Source organism: Cavia porcellus, unplaced genomic scaffold, assembly GCF_034190915.1.
Source record: "Cavia porcellus strain 051 isolate PalLab524CR breed Dunkin Hartley unplaced genomic scaffold, mCavPor4.1 scaffold_11, whole genome shotgun sequence".
NCBI lineage: Eukaryota > Metazoa > Chordata > Mammalia > Rodentia > Caviidae > Cavia > Cavia porcellus.
Genome location: NW_026947494.1, coordinates 59,788,923 through 59,809,056, shown reverse-complemented (window position 1 = coordinate 59,809,056; position 20,134 = coordinate 59,788,923). Strand labels below are relative to the sequence as shown.

The window sequence follows — 20,134 nt, the reverse complement described above, 5'->3', positions numbered from 1 at the left end:
TATACGTCACACCCCCACACAATGCTCCTCCTCCGGGGCCTCCCACTGGCACCAGTGGGAACTCCTTCCCATCTACACAGATTAGTGTGGCACCGCACAGTGGCAGTACAGTCATAGCCATGGGATCGGGTCCCCAGGTGATGCCTAGCTTTGGGCCGTCCTCCATATATGTCATAACTCCACACAATGCTCCTCTTCCGGGGCCTCCCACTAACACCAGTGGGAACTCCTTCCCATCTACACAGATGACTGTGGCACCGCACAGTGGCAGTACATCCATAGCCATGGGCTCTGGTCCCCAGGTGGTGCCCAGCTTTGGGCCGTCCTCCATATATGTCATAACTCCACACAATGCTCCTCCTCCGGGGCCTCCCACTGGCACCAGTGGGAACTCCTTCCCATCTCCACAGATGACTGTGGCACTGCCCAGTGGCAGTACAGCTATAGCCATGGGTTCTGGTCCCCAGGTGGTGCCCAGCTTTGGGCCGTCCTCTATATACGTCACACCCCCACACAATGCTCCTCCTCCGGGGCCTCCCATTGGCACCAGTGGGAACTCCTTCCCATCTACACAGATGACTGTGGCACCGCCCAGTGGCAGTACATCCATAGCCATGGGCTCTGGTCCCCAGGTGGGTCCCAGCTTTGGGCCGTCCTCCATATATGTCATACCTCCACACAATGCTCCTCTTCCGGGGCCTCCCTCTGGCACCAGTGGGAACTCCTTCCCATCTACACAGATGACTGTGGCACCGCCCAGTGGCAGTACAGCTATAGCCATGGGCTCTGGGCCCCAGATGGGGCACAGCTTTGGGGCAACACCTATATATATTACACCCCCACACAATTCTCTTATTCCTGGGCCTCCCACTGGCACCAATGGGAACTCCTTCCCCTCTGCACAGGTGACTGTGGCACCACCCAGGGGCAGCACAGCCACAGGCACATCCTCTGCTCCCCAGACAGGGACTGACACCGGAGTAGAACCTATGGATACCACACCTCCACCTGATCCTCTTTCCCAGGGGGCTCCGGCTGGCACCAGTGGGAACTCCTTTCCATCTGTACAGATGTCTATGGCACCACCCAGGGGCAGCACAGCCACAGGCACATCCTCTGCTCTGCAGACAGGGACTGACACTGGTGTAGAACCAATGGATACCACACCTCCACCTGATCCTCTTCCCCAGGGTGCACCCACTGGCACCAGTGGGAACTCCTTTTCATCTGCACAGATGTCTATGGCACCACCCAGTGGCAGTACAGCCACAGGCACATCCTCTGCTCCCCAGTCAGGGACTGACACTGGTGTAGAGCCTATGGATACCACACCTCCACCTGATCTTCTTTCCCAGGGGGCTCCGGCTGGCACCAGTGGGAACTCCTTCCCATCTGTGCAGATGACTGTGGCACCGCCCAGTGGCAGCATAGCCATAGCCATGGGCTCTGGTCTCCAGGTGGGGCCCACCTTGGGGCCGACCTCCGCATATGTGGCAGCCCCACACAATTCTCTTTTTCCAGCGCCTCCCCCTGGCACCAGTGGGATCTCCTTCCCATCTGCACAGCTGAATGTGGCACGGACCAGGGGCAGCAAGAGGGCAGCCTCTTCCTGGCTAGGACAGAGCTTGAGCGTTGGTGCGCCCCCACATAAACGGCGCTCTTAGTGTTCCTCCAGCACCCTGCCCACCCTGGGGGCCGCTGATGGGCAGCAGCACGGAGCAGCCACCTCTACCCATGGTCTCCGTTTCTGGGCCCTGGCAGCTCCAGCTCTAGGCCTGGCCCCACCCTCTGTTTCAGGTCAGCCAGCCTCCTGGAGCCCAGCACAGGCAGCCTTTGGGGATCCTTCTCACAAACAGGACCTCAGGCATCTTGGACAGCTCCCAGGCAGCTTCTAATGTCACCCGTGTCTTTTCCCTTCTGGAACTTCAATCGCAGCTGCCTCTGCCACAGCCACCTACATGCCCAGTGCTCCGACCCAAGTCTGGCACAGCAGATGGCCTTTCTCCAAGGTAAAGCTCAGCCCTTATCTAAGGTAAAGCCTGGCTAGAGCTCAGGTTTAGTGATGGTGACAGCTTCCGGTTCAACAAGGGGCCAAGCCAAGGGAAGCTATGGGTGCACCCAGAACTTACAGCCACAGTTAGGGTACTGAGCATGTCTTCAATGTGAGGAGACAGGACCATGGGGAACCAGGGATGTGAGAAGCAAGGCTGTCTCAAACCACCCACCCAAGCCGGCCTCTAACCTTGGCCTTCCTGCTTCTCAAGGGGGCAAAGTTAGGAGGAAGCTGGCCTTCAAGGCCTCTGCACACACTGCTGCTCAGTGAGCCTCCAGATCAATACCACAAAAACTCGTGAGTCCATATCGATATAATTAAAATTATAGAATAAATTGACAAAGTAGGGAAAAGAGATGTAAATATAAACAAGCTATGTACAAATATCTAAGTTTCCTCCAAATGCTAATGCCCAGACAAACCAGCACTGGCTGTCTCCATCCTCACCAGGGAAGGGCAGCTATTAGGATCCAGCCACCTCTGACTACGTGATTCAGCCCAGGGAACACTCCTCACCTCTGAGGCACAAGCCAAGAAAGCACAGTCTAGTGGTACAAGGGAATACGAAGACTTTCCTCTGCAGTGTAGACTTGCCAAGTACAAAGTCATGCCTGGGCTCCTGGGCTCCTGGGCTCCTGGGTTCATGGGCTCCTGGGCTCCTGGGTTCCTGGGCTCCTGGGCTCCTGGGCTCCTGGGTTTCTGAGCTCCTGGGCTCCTGGGCTCCTGGGCTCCTGGGTTTCTGGGCTCCTGGGTTTCAGGGCTCCTGGGCTACTGTCAGTGTCAGCGTCAGTGATGGTAGGAGCCCAGGAGCCCAGGAGCCCAGGAGCCCAGGAGCCCAGGAGCCCAGGAGCCCAGGAGCCCAGGAGCCCAGGAGCCCAGGAGCCCAGGAGCCCAGGAGCCCAGGAGCCCAGGAGCCCAGGAGCCCAGGAGCCCAGGAGCCCAGGAGCCCAGGAGCCCAGGAGCCCAGGAGCCCAGGAGCCCAGGAGCCCAGGAGCCCAGGAGCCCAGGAGCCCAGGAGCCCAGGAGCCCAGGAGCCCAGGAGCCCAGGAGCCCAGGAGCCCAGGAGCCCAGGAGCCCAGGAGCCCAGGAGCCCAGGAGCCCAGGAGCCCAGGAGCCCAGGAGCCCAGGAGCCCAGGAGCCCAGGAGCCCAGGAGCCCAGGAGCCCAGGAGCCCAGGAGCCCAGGAGCCCAGGAGCCCAGGAGCCCAGGAGCCCAGGAGCCCAGGAGCCCAGGAGCCCAGGAGCCCAGGAGCCCAGGAGCCCAGGAGCCCAGGAGCCCAGGAGCCCAGGAGCCCAACTTAGTTTCAACACAGTTCTTTTATTTTCCTCTTGGTTCTTGGTTACAAACATCTCCTGTCATTCTTCCTGCTTAGAGAAGATACTTCCTGTGAAGTCAAAGCTTTCAAACACTGTGCAACTTCTGGGTCCTGGACTCCAGGTTCATCCCCTGTGGTCAGAGAAGATACTTTGTATGATACTTTGGGATTTTCACAATATCCTGAGCATGACCTCACATATGGGACTTAGGGAATGTTTCATGTAAAATTGGGACAAAACACTGTGTTAGGGCTCCTGAATGGTGCACAGTAGATAACTCTGAGGTCTAACCACTTTAGAGTTTTATTCCAGTTCTTTTTTATTGCTCTGCTTGCTGCTTAATATATTTATGATTGAAATTTCAGGATAGAACTCTCCTAGAATTGTTCAATGGCGTGTTCTTCAGTATTTTCTGTCCTTTCACTTTCCACTTATTCCTAGTTTAGACTCTAACCTGCACAGTGACAGCATAGAGTTGGATCCTACTTTGTCACCATTCTTCAGTCTCTGACTTTGACTTTCATATTTTATTCCATTAATTTTTATTTACTGTGACCTTTGCTTCTCACATTTTATGTCTTTATTAGTTTTGTTCATTTCCTCCATTATTGCCCGTGTCTTTGTTTTGTTTTGTTTTGTGGTGGATCAGTTTGGTTCCCTTCTCAATTCATTTTCTGTTTAATTGTAGAAATGTGTATTGGTTACCCTATTAGGTTTTTTCTACTATAGCAAATGTGTAGGATAATGATGTTATACAGTAATGATATCCACTGACTCAGTTTGCAAGGTTCCAGTCCAGGGTTCATTACATTGTTGTTCTTACTGCTTTGGCCCTTGGAAAACAGCACAGCATGGTGGGCCTATGTGGCAGAGAGAAACCACCCCACACATGGAAAGAAGTCAAAATCTCTCACTACGCCACACCTCTTCAAGGTTGTACCCCTCCCCCTGGCACCGCCCTGGGTTGACCTTTAGCACGTGGGCCTTTAGCCTGCCAAGTTTAACAGTGAAGCTGAAGGCGCCAATGAAATCTGAACTCTATAACAAGGTAGTTTAAATTAATACAAAGTAAGCTCTGATGTTTGGCATAGAGAATTTGTATGTAAGCGTTCTGTTTTGGTTGCCAGCTAGGAGACAGATGCTATGGCCTGCTTGTGTGGTGTATCTTTGCAACATGTGAGCAAGGAATGGGCATGCACTGGACAGGAGAAGGGCAGGCCCGGCCTGTGGTGGAAGCATCAGTAACTGAGGTGCCCACAGGACATGCAGTGACCTGGCGTGAGCAGAGGCGGGAGCTCAGGCTGAGCACTGTGTACCTCGTGGTCTTCTTAGCTTGAGAGTTGAGGTTAGTGGCACAGACACTTCAGGACAGCCTCTTCCCTTCCCTGGCTCATCCGAGGGGATGGGGCCTAAAAGTACCCTAAGTCTACACAAGGGTAACTGCTAACCCTGGCAGCCAGGCTCTGCAGCTCCTGCCAAAGATGACGATTTGGTTGATAAACCTGCTCTTTCCTCAGGAGGACCAGCGAAAAGATCTTTAAGAATGAAAGCACAGGTGCCGCTCAGGTCCTGGACAGGTTGGAAGCAAAATACAGATACCTTTTAAGGAAGTAATGTGTGTTTTTGATACATAATGATTGTGTCCATCATGGGTCGATGGTACCTGTGCGGGACACATCTTGATTCTCTTTGCCTCCCTGCTCCTCTCGCCTTCGCCTCCCTTCTTGGCCCTCTTCTCGTTTGCAAAAAGTCTCTATTCCTGTTTCCTGTCTTTTATCTTTTCTTTTGCTCTTTAATTGATGTATACTTTGGGTTTCTTTCTTCTTCGGGGATGTGTGTATTCCTGTCAGTTGCCCATATTTGATCTTTGATTTTGGGAGATCTAATTTCTTTCTTAGTTTACATATGTCAGGTATGGGTCATCTATTGGAAACATAGGTGGCAGAATTATTTTTGCCATCCTGTAGGCTATCTCAGCACTCTGCTGGTTGTTTGTTTGGGTGTGAAGAAGCTTTTTAATTTGATGTGATCCCATTTGTGAATTCTTGATGTCATTTCTCATGTCATTAGGTTCTGTTCAACAAGTCCTTGCCTACAACCCTGACTTCAAGAGTTGTACATATTTTGTCCTCTAGCATGTTAAGTGATTCTGCCTTAATATTTATGTACCTGATGTGTTTTGATTTTAGTTTAGTACCTGGTGATGTACACAAGTCTAGGCTCAATGTTCTGCACATGGACAGCCAGTTTTCCTAGAACCATTTGCTAAAGACTCTGTCTTCCTCCAGAATGTTTTTGGCCCCTTTGTCAAACATCAGATGGCTGAAGGTGTCTGGAGTTGTTTTTTATTTTTGTTTGTTTGTGTGTGTGTATGTTTGTTTGTTTGAGACAGGCTCTCACTGTGCAGTTCAGGCTGGCCTTGACCTGACTGTGTAGGCCAGGCTGGCCTCGAGCTTGTGGGGATCCTCCTGCTTCCTGAGTGCCAAGGCCCTGTGGGGTCATTTCTACACTTTCTATTCTGTTCCAATGATTCACAGATCTGTTCTAATGACACTACCATGCTCTTTCTGTCCAGGAAGCTTTGTAATATACCTTGAAATCTGGCATGCTGAGGTCTGTTGTAGTGTGTGCAGGAATATCTACAGACATCACTGATCTTTTAACTGGTTAAAAGCTATGTGTAGTTTCTACTTAATCTAGGTTTTGAGTTACCTCTGCTCTAAATGCAGGCCTGTTGTTGCTGCCAGTGATTAAGAGTAGGTCATATCTGGGATGACTTTTTACCATGGGACCCCACAAACTTTCATTATCTTCTCAGTATGGGTAGGGAATGGGAGGTTGGGGCCAGTGACACAGGTGCTGAAGCTTGAGCTGGCTGCAGGGGTACAGGTGCCAGGACAGTGATTTCAGCTTGCAGAACACATAGTGGGAGCAAGTCTGGTTCTGCATTGTTGGTGGGAGGCTTCCAAACAGCAGCAGGAAGCAGTAGCAGGATAGCTTTGGTCAAAATAACTGTCCAAGGTGACTACGGCATATCTAGCCTGCCCTATGAGAGCTACTTCCATCCATAAATAGGTGTATTCAGCTCTGTCGGGGGGGGGGGTTATTTATTTATTTTTAAAAATTCTGATCACCTTGAGAACAGTTTATCAGACAGTGTCAGGGAGTCATGGTCTTTGGCACCCAGTTCTGTGAGCAAGTATGTGGCAAAATTGAGTGGTTTTATCACCACAAGAGTCAGGTAAGAATTTTTGTATAAGAGTCCATGGTACAGAGTGGGGTATGGCACACAGCATGTGGCACCTAGACAGTTAGGTCTTTGCCTACGGTGAGCTTGTCAGCTTTTTTGATCAGAACAGTGGCCAAGTATTTGCACAGGTAGAGCACTAACAGGGGCTAAGAATCTGCGTAAGCATCGTTGTTTTTGTGAACTCAAGGATCCAGATTTTGTAGAAGCCAGCAAGAAATTTGTAGGGTTTTTGTAACCAGTTTCTTCCAGATACAGTAGCAGAGCTTTTGTGTCTTTCCAACAACTTGGATGTCATTCTGAGAAACCAAGGAGGTCAGCTGTGAGGGCCTCTCCAAAGAGTGTAAACAGGTTTTTGAACTTATGAGAGGTTGAGTACAGGTCAGTTGAAAAAGAGGCTGGCTGATAGGAGCCAACCAAAGACCGACGGCACTCTTAGGTCCAGGCACATACCAGCAGGCTGCAGGTGGCAGAAGACCAAGGCAACATACATGGAAGGCGATCGTGGTGGTATTGGCAGCTCAGAGAACCTGAGCTGGCTTTAAAGGAGCCAGAGAACTTGAGCTGGCAGGAGAAGTGTACTGTTTGAAGCAGGTGGGGGTTGCCTTGGGACAGAGCTGGATCATCAAAGGGGCATGACTGATAGCAAGCTCTGGAGTAAGTCTGTTGTCCATACTTCTAGAAATGAGTCTCTCAAAATGTTAGGGTTATGATTATCAGACATTTCAGGCTGATGTAGGTACCAGTGTCTTCCTTTGGAGGTATAACCAGTCAATAATAAGTCTGGGACAGAGGACCTGAGTGTGAGGGAGGCTGATCACATCCCAGGAGAGATGTAGGGCACTCAAGCATGTACAGGAATTGATGTTTGATAAAGTGTCCATCGGTCTCACAGGATCTGCTTTGGCAGAATGCATTTCCAGAGCTCCAGTGGGTAACTTTTCAGGACATGTTTATTGGCTTCTTGCATTTCTCTTTGAGGTCTGCCAGGAGAGCAGTGCAGTTTTGATCTAAGGCTTCATGATCCCCTGTTGCATTACAACCCCAGATGGTTGTACTGGTGGAAGGACTATTTCCACTCAAGCATCAGGGTCAACTGCTGTGGCAGGGAGTTTTGAATTTTAACCAAGCTTGGACCCCATCTAAAATATGGTGGCATTCCTCAGTATTAAACAGAGTCAGGAGTTGCAGACAGTAGAGCAGAAGGTTGTGGTGGAAGAGACAGAACTGATGGTGGCAGCAGTGTGGCTGGCTGAGTAGCTTAGGGTCAATGACCTTAAGGAGGAGGCAGGTCAGATTCAAGGTCTTTGGGAAGAACAGGATAAAGCTTTTCTGGCTTGGGCTGAATCTGAGAGCTTCTCAGATGGTCTTACAGGTTTGTTTTGATGACATAGCCATGGAGCCAAGGTGGGAGAGTTTTTAATCTCTTATGGCAATTGAGTCCAAGTGAGCTGGACTGTTATCTCAGAAGTTTCCCAGTTTACCTCTTGGAGGAGAGTTCTTAGAACTTCAGGATTGCAGTTCTCTGTCTCAGGCTGACATAACGTTTGAAGGCTGAGAGTTCTGTTCCATTGTCCACCAGGAAAGTCACAGGTTTGTCCCCAACTTTTGCAATGATTGAAGACTCTCAGGAGCCCAATTTGATAGAGCTCAGTCTGTCCTGTCTATTCAGTCCCAACAGGGTGCAACTCATTTGTCAGGGCTTACAGGGCAATTTTTCCTCAGTCAAAATATAAAACCTCACAAGGAATTGTTGACGGTCATCTTGGATGGGCATTAGATGATGTTGCCTGACCAGGTAGGCATGTAAATAGAAGGCTCTGGAGGGAGGGTTTCTGTGGCTGAATTCAGGCAACAGCTAGTGGAACCAGTTCAGTTGGCTGGAAGTAGATGAGTCAGGAGTGGCGAGTGAAGCTATAGGTGTTGGCAGCAACTTCAATAGCTGACGAGTATGCCACGGCAGAACTGTCGGGAAGAATGGGCCTCTTTTTCCTTTTTTTTTTTTTTTCCCTTGAGATGCAGGGAACAGTTTGGTTTCATTTTTAACTCTGTAAAAGCCCCTTTTCCTGCAGTCAGGGACTGTGAGTTTTAATAATTACTTACCATTCTATCTCCCTGCAGTATATGTTTTGCACCCTTGCATGATTGCACAACAGACAAAGGGTGGATGCCCCCGGATAGAGATCATTTAGATGCCCACCTGGCTGCACCCTTCATGGGACACAGGTGCAACTTAGCTAAGGAGGGTGTGAGGCTTGCTGTTACATTTTAAATCGGCACAGAACTGCAGATGAGTGTCCAATCAGCCACTGAGACCAGTGCTTCCTAGTCTTGGTGCACGGACAGAGCAGTCTATTGCATATGCTGTTCATTTCACTCACACATTCATTCATTCAGCAGGCACTCAGAGGTTAAACATTCCAACCTCCTTCCCTTGAGGGTGCCCTTAACTAGCAAGAGTTAATCAAGCTCTTTTTGTGCTTGAATTGAGGACTGACAGACTGACTAACATGGGTGCCCCTAGGAGTCTTACTGGAATCAGGCAGGCAGGCAGACAGATTGTGTCTTCCTCCCTTCAGGGTTCTCTGTAAGCTGCTCCAGCAGGGAGCTAGGAATCCTCCTCCAAGACCGCTGAAGGCACTGGAGAAAACTTGATAGCTCACCTTCCCATTGAGAACTGGAGAGATCCTTGTTTTATCCTCCAGGGCCATGTCCAGTGACCAAAGAGATCAGCATGGTCGGCCTTCTCAGCCGATGCATCAGGTACAACAGCAAGCAGAAACATTGCAACACCACCAGGATTTGGAGGTAGTTTTATTTACATCAATGGGCACTGGTCAGGATCATTCCCAAAATATCAGGCCCTGATCTCTAGTGGTCTAGGGCTTGTATGGGATAAACAAGAAGGAAGTACAGAGGCAGAATGGCTTGTGGACTGGGGATTAATTCTTATCATGTGTATCATAGTGACGAACTGTGTTTCAGAGTGACCAGCTGTTTCTAAGAGATCAGAAGCGATTGGGACTGGAACAGAAACTGTTACCTGTGCAACTAAGAAACTGAAGTATACTGGCTGATGACAGGGGCGTTCTGTTACATTAAGATTGCTTTCTCTAGTTCTGTGAAGAATTCTCTTGGTATTCTGATTGGGGTTGCATTAAATCTGTAATTAATGCAGCACAGGTTAAGTTCCAGGTCCTTATTTATCTTGTCACCCTGTTTGGCAAACTTTACACAGAAATCCTGGGCCCTTGGGATACCAGACCTCAAAGCTACTGAGGGTGACTTCTCTTTCCAGGACCCAACTGCATCTGCAGCTTTTAGCAGGTTGCTCACTTCCTACCTTCCCCAAAACTCCTTGTGAGAGTAAAGACTGGATGCAGCTGCTCACAGCCATCGGCGACCTCCTGTCCCTGCGTCCTCACTCCTTTCTCCTTTGAAGCTGAGACCATCACTACCAATCATCTTCCTGTTCCTGTCCTTTCCTCTTCTGCCACGCTGCCTCTTCTGACCTCCTTGTTCTCTGGTCCTCGTGCCAGGGGCATTCCCACCCCCATCACCACAGGTCTGTCTCCCACTCAGAGGCAACACCCGGTGCCCCCAGGGCTCCCTGAGCTTGAGCTGTGCAGGGCCTCACACCTTGCCCTTCTACTCTTCCTGTCTTTTGAGCCCACCTGGCCTCACTTCCCTTTCTCAGGTGCAATGGCGGTTTGAAGCCTTTGGCAAACTTCTACCACTCAGAATGACTGTGCCATTCCAGTCACCTGGGCACTCTGGGACTCCCCGGGGTCTCCTGTGCAGCCGAGATGGGGCCACTCAGTGAGTCGAGCCACATTGCTCTGCCACTTTCTCTCAGGCACCTTCCTTCCCATGCTCCTGCCACTGAGCCCAGAGGCCCAACCTGGAGCAACCCTGCTGCAGCTGTCCTGCAGGAAGGGGCCTCCCAGCGTGAGCACTGAGTGAAGATGAACACTGCACTAGGGTACGGTACAGTGGGACTTAGCAGGGGCCACAGACCTAGTGTGTGCTGAGGGAAGTTTGGGGGGTGACTTGAATCAAGTGTGAAATTTAAATTCTCACGGGAGTCAGGTTCTGGGGAATGAGTCTGGCTAGCAGGTTGATTCCTGGTCCAGTCCTGTGGTTGGAGGAGGCTTCAAGCATGAGTGTCTGCCAAGAAGCTACCAGAATGAGGCAGTCAGGCAGAGACAGGTCGACCGGCAATGAGCCCGATTAATGGCCCAAGAGGTTGCTTTCTTCCCAACCAGAGACTGGGAAACCAGAGGATGCTAAGGGTTTGTTTTTACGGTAGTGGGGATTGAACCCAGGGCCATCCCCATATGTCCCCAGCTCCCCCCGCCCTTTTTTTCTTTTTGAAACAGCGTCTCACTATCTGGTTCAAGTTGGTCTTAAATTCACTATGTAACCCAGTTGGCCTTGAACTCCATCTCATGGCCATCCTCCTGCCTCAGCCTCCTGAATGCTGGGATTACAAACATGAGCCTCCATGCCTGGCTAATCCCTCCCCATTGCTTTTTTTTTTTTTTTTTTTTTTTTTTTGGTACTGGGAATCAAACTCAGGTAGGCGCTGTGCCACTGAGCTAAATCCCCATCTGCTAATCTCCTGTTTTGAGGCAGGATCTCCAATTAAATTACTGAATTGCTGGGGATAAGCTCATGACCCTCCTGCCTCAACATCCCAGAGTGGAAATTGTTTAGCTTTTGAAAGGCTCAGGGTTGCTGTGGTTGTGGAAAATAAATGGAGCAAAACAAAGCATAAGAAGCTGAGAGATGCTGCCCTTCAGCCAGGTGAGCGTATTCCTTGCCAGTAAACACGTCCTCTCTCCTGAAAGGACCATATTGTGTCTGTAGATTTCATGGCTTTGGTATTTACCTCCTGGGGCCTCAGAAATCCTCAGAATTACAGGATGCCAGAACAACACATTGGCGGACTGCTAGCTAGACAAAGCGATGATATAGGGGTAATATCTGCAGGGATGTGGGGGAAGGTCAAAAAAGCTAAAAATCATGCTGAGAAAAGCAATGGCAGGAAAAAGAAAAATCTAAAGGTGTGGAAAAGAAACCCTAATTCTGTTGGTCTGTCTTCATCTGGAAAGGAGGGCAGACTCTTCCCGGAAAGCTCTCAAGCCCTTGGGTTGAGCTGAAGTGCAAATATACTCGCTGAGCCGGGATGCATGAGCAAGGGGTGAGCCTGGGCAGGATCGAGAAGAAAACCAACTCTGGACTCCTCCCTGCCACTGTGTGTGCACTTCAGGAGCTGAGCTGATGTGAAGACGGGCGGGAGCAACCTCACCTCAGGGACTAGTGGACACTGCAGAATATGGTTCTCCGTATGCGGGTAAGTGTAATTAGGAACAATGACATTTATTTCAAAGGAAACTCAAGCACTAACGAAACTTCCTCAAGCATGTTCAGGACTGCATTTGGGGAGCCAGGTAGAGTGATTAATGGGTAAAGCCTCTAGAGAAGGTCCCAGATTCCCAGATTCCACCAAGACAGCACCCTGGTTAAAGACTAAGATCAGGGAACAGGGTCAGGATCCAGGGAAAGTGCACAGGCCAAGAGCCTGGGTGTGGTGTGGACTGATGGGACATGGACTCAGCCACACTGCTCTCCTCATACTGCTCGCACTCCCAGCATCGCTCTGAGCGTCATCCTTGCCCGGAATCAGCAGAGAGGCCTAGAAAGGAGGACTGCCCCATCAGCACCCCAAATGATGGAAGAGAATGTTCTCACAAGAACACATCCTTCAGGGTCCCGCCAGGTCTCATCTGAAAGAGACCCTGATGCCTTGGCTTCCCGCTGCCCCTCGAGTCTCAGCTTTTCCTACCGGATTGTGGTGTTCGTAGGAAACCTTTGTAGGGACAGACACCTTCCTCACGGGGGTTAGTTTAGGGAGCCAGGATCCTCTAAGAAGTAGAAAGAAAACAGTTTCTGTGGCTCAACAAGCAGCTGAACTGACAGCCTGTGTTTTAATGTCTGCTTCTGCACAGCCAGCACTGAGCCATTGAGCTCCTCTGGGTAGGTTCCCTTTGCCCTCAGAATCCCCCTGTAACCCCAAACCTAGCCCCCCAGCAAAAAGTCCAGTAACCAGTCAAGTTGTGACCCTCCAAGGGAGGACACGGGACCTCTACCCCATAAAATAGGACCACTGGCTGGTGGTGCTTAGTGATGACCAGCTCCAGGCCTGTCCTCCTCCAGAGTGGCTTTGTACTGTGTATTCCTGCCATGAAGCTTTGGTCTTGTGCTGATTCTCTTTTCCACACCCCTTTCCTCTTTCTATGTGGGAGAGAGTATCAGGCCCAGCTAGGGTGACTGCTTTAGGACCCCGAGATACCAGACCCACTGGATACAACACCTTTGGATTTCCTAGTACTATTTTGTATAATCTGACAGGAGTTTACAATAGTTCACAGACCACAAACTCTGTAAACAGGAGAGGTGGAGAAGTATTTGAATATATAGCTTTTTGACAGACCTACAGCTCCATGGAGCAGAAGGGAGAAAGAACCGTGCTGTTTCCTACCTTCTGCTGCTTGAAGATTTGTTCTTGGTCCAGGGGTTGAGTGGGTTCCCTGCTGACCTTTCCTCTAATCATCTGTCCTTGAGGGCAGAACATATTGGTGTAACCCCAGTACTTGGGAGGCTGAGGCAGGAGAATTCCAGGTTCTAGGTTGGCCTGACCACATAGTGAAATCCTGTCTAGAGAAACAAAGAAAGGTAAAACAGAAAGTCACCCCACCATTTAAGAAAGTCAGGATGAATGCGTTCCACTCCTCCCAAATTTTTCTGTGGTGTGAATATAAAATCTGCACCTTCTTGAATGTAAAGACCACCAGGACATTAAACACCAGGAAGACTCCCTAAATAGTGGACTTTAATGACTGATTAATTTTTTGCAAGTCAAGTAGTTCCCAGTGATTTTATATCAATATGATTGGATTAAGACATATAAGTAGAGCATTAATAATGATTTTTAGTGATACATTGTTTCGTGATTTCTGATGTAAAATGTGGAAGTTTAGAGAATTGAATAATGCTGCTATAACAACATATTTTTCCCTATTTACTTATCTGGATGAAAAAAATCTCTCAGACTTACATCTATAACCAAATAGGCATAGAACCAATTCTAAACTGTCATTCTGACAATAAATATTCAAACATGCAGAAACCAACTGAAAACATAGTTCCATATATCTAACTTGGTTAAATTTTTTTTTGTCTTTTTTGTTTTTATCGGTACCAGGGATCGAACTCACGACTGCCTGCTTGCAAGGCAAGCGCTTATGCTGCTGAGCTAAATCCCCAGCCCCCATATATCTAACTTGGAGAACTGTTTCACTGGGCATCATGCTGTAGGCCTGTAATCTTAGCTACTTGAGAGGCTGAGGCAGGAAGATTCTTCAGCTGTAGCTCAGTGATAGAATACCCTGGATTTAATGCCCAATACCACAGTTTTTTTTCTCTCCCCTTTTTTCTTTCTTTTTCTCTTTCTTTTTGGTTGGTTTTTGAGACAGGGTCTCCAAAAGAGCTGGACCTGAACTCACCATGTAGCCCAGCTGACCTCAGACTCTTGGCAGTCCTCTTGCATCAGCCTCCCAAGTGCTGGGATTGCAGGTATGTACCACCATATCTGGCCACCATCATTTATATTTCTAATCAGCTGTACTACTTTTTTATTTGTTTATTTTTTGAGACAGAGTTTCACTATGCAGTTCAGGCTGGCCTTGAACTCATTTTGTAGCTCAGACCAGCCTTGAACTTCCAGTGATCCTCCTGCCTCAGCCTCCCAAATGCTAGGATTACAGGTGTGCACCACCATGCCTGGCTTTTATTTTTTCTTTTGAGGCAGGGTTTTGCTATGTAATCGAGACTGGTTTTAAACTTCCTATGTAGCCCAAAGTGGCCTTGAATTCATAGTAAGCCTCCTGCTTCAGCCTTCTGAGTACTGGGATTACAGGCATGTGCTACTACTTCTTGCTGTGTACTACTGATAATTATAATAACTAATTACAATTATAGAAACTTTAACAATTTGAGAATTGAAATCACAAGAAATGTTGAAAATTTAATTAAAATGTGCATACATATTTTGGTGCAGAAAGACAACAGGTCTACTAATAGCAGACTTTTGAAAGTAAAAGTATAAGACATTGGGAGGAGGGAAAAGGATGGAATAAAAATATAGATTTTTGAGAGAAAAATAAACACTGCACTATTTCCCACTGTTAATGGACTCATGAAGTTTTTTTTTTTTTTTGTTTTTTTTTTTTTTGGTCCCAGGAATTGAATTTATTACCTTGAGCTTGTTGGACAGGCACTGTGCTGCTGAGCTATATCCCCAGCCCTTGAACATATTTTTTAAAGGACAAAGGCAGGAATCAGATTGAGTTGGTATTTTATTTCCAATGAATATGTTTAGCTTTTTAGAAGATTAAACATTATATGCTTTACAAATACTTAAATTTATCACTTCAAAACCCGATGGCATGGAAAGGCGTGAGCAGCCATGGCTTTGCACTATAATGACTCAGAGGCCAAGGGCACGGGGTCCTTTGAACACTGCTGTGTCTGGAGTCTGAAGTCCAGCCTGGCTTTCAGGCCCAGCTGCAAGTGCAGCCCCTACACCAGATAGCCAGCAGCCTGGAGCTCCTGGGATCCACAGAGCCCCTTGCCCCAGAGGGATTAGAAAGGCTTTCCTAGGGGCTGGGGATTTAGCTCAGCGGCATAAGCGCCTGCCTTGCAAGCAGGCAGTCGTGGGTTCGATCCCTGGTACCAATAAAAAGGAAAAAGACAAAAAAAAAAAAGAAAGGCTTTCCTGGCTGCTGCCCCAAAGAGGACAGCATTCCAGGGAGTGCTGTGGAGTGACAGCTCTCAGGGATAAGGACAGCTTGGCAGAAGGCCCGAGGGGCAGCGCAGGAGGCAGGTGGTGGCTTCTCCCTCTGGGATTTGGAGGCGGGGTAAGGAACTTGCTTCTTACCCTAAATGCAACACATGACCATCTGATTTATGTTTAAAGATAGCATTGATATAGCTTTTAAAAATAATATTAAAAATAGCCAGGCAGGGTGGCACGCACCTGTAACCCCAGCACTCTGGGAGGCTGAGGCAGGAAAGGCATAAGTTTAAGCTCAGCATGGGCAACTCAGTGAGTTATGGAGAGAACTTATCTCAAAACAGAAAGAGGCTGGAGAAATAGCTCTGGGTACAACTCCCAGTACAAACAACAACAACAACAACAAAAGCTAAAGTCCTAATGTGTATATATTGAAATACTGTCCTACTCATAAGAGATTGAAATCATTGCTTTTTATGTGAAAAGCTATTGCTGTTCAGGTGTTAAGGGAAAAGAGAAAAGAGACATTCAGATAACAGTCCTTGACAAAAGAAAAAAATATTCAGTGGCTTTGACAAATGTGTTCATTAATTGAACCAAAATATACAATTTCTAGAAATTATAAAATCTAGAACTGAGTGTGGTATTGCATGCCTGTAATCCCAGCACTTGGGAGGCTGAGGCAAGAGGATTGTCTGGAGTTAGAGGACAGCCTGGGCCACACAGTGAGTCCAAGGCCAGCTGGAACTGTATTGCAAAGCCTTGTCTCAAAAAAGAAGAAAAATTATAGATTCTAAGGCCACCGAGCTCACAGTAGAAGGTTCAAGTAGATGACAGATGCTGAGCCCTTATCCTGGTTCCTGATGAGGAGTAATGTACTGCTGCACTGCTGGCCCCAGGTACTTGGCTCCTGCTGCTTTTCTTCTCCCCTGATCTCTTCCCTTTCCCCTCTTCTCCCACTGTGTGCAGGGAGGAAATGCTTTGTGCCAGGCCCAGGGCACAGAATATCCACACTGGGCATGGCTTGCTGCTTAGTCATTGGGGCGCCTCTGAGTGGAACAGTCAGGAAGTGCGGTTCCCCAGAGAAGTCGTGTGGGGGAGGAAGGTCTCACCTGGTAGCAGGGAAAGGTCACCTGATGAAGGGCTAAGTGAGAGGATGCTGCGGGGAGGGTCTCCAGAGGAGATGCAATGGGCTGTAGTCTTCCCAGAACTAAAGGCAACTAGGAACCCAGAGGCTGAACCCAACGCTGGGAAGCAGGAAGATTCTGTCACCAAACACCTCATAGGCACCATGAGAACCTCAGATTCATCCTAGGATCAGCAAGAAAATGGTGAGCTGCAGGGCACTTTCTGTTTGGGAGCGATAGAAGCTCCCTTCACCTATCCGGGCTGCTCCCTGAAGCAGAATTCGAGTGTTCTGTAAATCCATTCAGAGCTGGCCGTGCAAGTGCACACTAGTGTGTCCCTGTCTTCATCTTGTAATAATATATGATGGTGTCCCCAAACATTCCTTGTAACACTGGGGATTGAACCCAGGGCCTCACACACCCTAGGCAAGCACTTATGCATGGAGCTACATAGAGCTATTTTAAATTTTAGTTTTAAGACACAGTCTTGGTAAATTGACCAGGCTAGTCTCAAACATGCCATCCTCTTGCCTCAGCCTCTGAGCAGCTAGGATTACAGGTGTACACTACCATACTTGGCCAGTATACAGTTTTGTTTTTTGAGACAGCATCTCCTATAATTCACACTGGCTTTGAACTCACTATATTGTTCAGGCTGGTCTGAAACATGCAGCCAACCTTCTGCCTCAGTCTCCCAGGTGCTGGGATTGCAGGCATGCAGTCTTGAATATAATTTTTCTTAATATGTTTTACGGATACATACCAAGCTGTGTAATGCTTTTTCCTCTGGACTTTTCTGTATGAATATATGATTTCCTGAACTGGTCCCTCAGAGTGGGCACACAGGCCATTCCCAGTCTTTGGCTACTCACACAACACCACAGTGAAAGTTCTTACACATATCTTTGAAGCCTGAAGAATTCTGCGAGAGAAATTCCCAGAATCTGGAATTTTGATAAACATTGCCAAAGTGCCTTCCATCAAAATCATGTTAGTTTACATGACCACTGGCAAGGATGTGACTGAAAACTGAGTATCCCAGCAGGGTTTTTATTTCTATTTCTTTTAGTAAAAGTGGGTCTGAGAAGATTTGATCTGATTAAGGACTAGTGCTATGAATTAAAAATTACCTCATTAGACTGAGGACCAAGCCCGGAGTTGAAAATGACAATTTGTTTGTTCAACAAACAATTTTGAAAAGCAGGCCTAATTCAGCACATTGAATGCATCAATAACCCCAGATGGGTGAACTGGTCTGCTGGATGCCAGTTTAGTGAGGGAGATGTCAAAGAAACATCCCATTAAATGATTGTGCTATTTAATATATGCACTGTGTTATTAAAATGTTGTTATGTGCAGAAAGATGAGAGCACAAAGAAGGGCAACTCATGAGCCAGGCATATATATATTTAGAATGCCTAATTTTTAAAAGTGGGTTGGAAATAAATGGTTAGTTTAGTACTTTTCAACTTTTTGTAAGGTCTACTTGGGTTTCTTTTAAAACTTGCCTCTATGCATTGTCAAAAAGTATAACTGCTTAGTAGAGCTGAGATTTTAAACAAAAGTTTTAAAAAAATGTTTTCAAGCTATGTCCAAAGGATGGCAAGATACCCATCAGGAAAGGCAGTGTGTCCAACACAAAGGGAGTAGGTACCCCATATACAATGGTGTTTGATTTATGTTTGGATGGCCCCCAAGCCTCAGCCAGTCATGGAGGCGGCTGAATCTAGCATTTGTGATTGGTTGTCTGTCTAGCGCTGGGATTGGTGGTGTGAGTGCTGCCCAGGAACAGGTAGGTGGAATACCATGTAAGAGAGGGAAGCCTGCTTTGCCCTTTTCACCCTGTTCCCTCTTGTCACTTGTAGCTGCCATGAACAGCTGCCCCTTAGCCACACCACCCTGCCTTGGAGCCAGCTGAGTATGGACTACAACCTCCAAAAATTACAAGCTAAATAAACCTTTCCTTCCTTCATTTTGGGCCCCAGGTATTTTGTCTCAGCAATGAGAGAAAAATAACCAAGACAAATGGCTTCTTTTCAATTCAACTGAAAAGTTGGCAAAGCAGTAAACAACGGCAAACTGACCTTTCCAAGATTGAGAATTCAGACACTGTAAAACAATTTGGGGAAGAAAAAGAGGATGATGTATCTCTGGGATGCAGGAAGGATCTGAAGGGAAAATTGGAGCCCACAGAGAAAATGAAAAGACTGACCCACCGCAGAAAAGAGGAGGAGGCAATCTGTACTTTTTACCTGGCTCTCAGCTTGTGTCTGGAGAGAAGAGGATCAAATCCGCAGGGACACAGTGAGGGTGGTGATTCCAGGGAGGAACCCACCAGTGGAACAGAGCAGTGGATGCTGTGAGCTACAGCGGCAGGCGAGTGACTCCAGGCCAAGAGACTGCTGTATCCCCTGAAGAGGACAGGTACCATGTGAGGAAGAGGCCAGCTGGACCTGGAGCTCAGAGCAGCCAGGGGTTAGCTTCATCTCAGGGCACCCAGTGTTGAAATCCCATAATGACTGAGTGAAGAGACAACTTCAGGAGATGTCCAGGGTCAGGGAGTGAAGGCCAGGCTTGCTAAGGACACCCAGAGAATTGTCGGCTGACTGACTCAGGCCCCAGTACCACAACCAGACACCATGATTAGCCAAACTTCTGTGGGTCTGAAAGTACCAAAACTGGCACCCTGCCCTAACTCTGTGGCAGGCTTGCTGGGTCATCCAGCACAGATCTTGACTCTGCTACCAGAGACAGCACAGCTGTGCTCTGAGTGAGACAAGCCATGATAGGCTTGAAATCACAGAGAAATTCTTTCTTTGTCTCTGCTGTTGGTTTTGGTGAGTTTTTTGATTGTTCGTTTTTGTTTTTTGTGAGTGTGAACATTTAGATTTCTTCTTGTTTCATTTTTTCCTTTTCTTCCCCTCCTGTCTTCAGTTTCCCAAGGCTTGAGTAATCCTCCTTTGTCCTTCAGCTTTGCTTTTAATCTTTATTTTTCTTTTTTTAAAATTTTATTTAAAGACTAAACAAAACAGAAAATAGAAATAATACATACTTTCAGAGAAGAAAAACATAAACAGTAAGAAATCACTAGTTGATGTTTACATATTGTCGTTTTACAAATAGTTGTTCAAGATACAAAAGTGGAACATGTAAAGTGGGAATTCAAACAGTGAGAGCTCAAACAGTTCTGTTCAACTGTCCAACAAAAACTTAGTAACATGGTTGTCAATCCTATGCACTTAAACATACATGCAGTTATCCATATCTTCATTTGTGTTTACATTAAACAAACTAAAGCAGGTTAAAATCATTCTGAACAAAGAATAATAGTATTGTTGGATTTCACATCATGATACTATGTGATCAGCACTGGGTACTGTGGTGTCTGTTTTTTTTAAAATTTAATTTAAAGAAAGACTAAATAAAACAAAATGGGTAGAAATAATACATAATTTCAAAGAAAAGCTAAACAGTAAGAAATCACTAGTTGATGATTACAGATTGTCTTCTTACAAATAGTTATTTACAATACTAA

At 47.4% G+C, this 20,134-nt stretch overlaps 1 long non-coding RNA gene across 1 annotated transcript; it reads left to right on the top strand.

Moving 5' to 3' along the window:
- The first annotated feature begins 8,651 nt into the window (after window positions 1-8,651).
- LOC134478124 (uncharacterized) lies at window positions 8,652-19,818 on the top strand. Its single transcript, XR_010050557.1, has 3 exons — window positions 8,652-11,971; window positions 14,154-14,253; window positions 18,585-19,818. It is a non-coding gene; the product is annotated as an uncharacterized LOC134478124 (long non-coding RNA).
- Window positions 19,819-20,134: the final 316 nt, after the last annotated feature.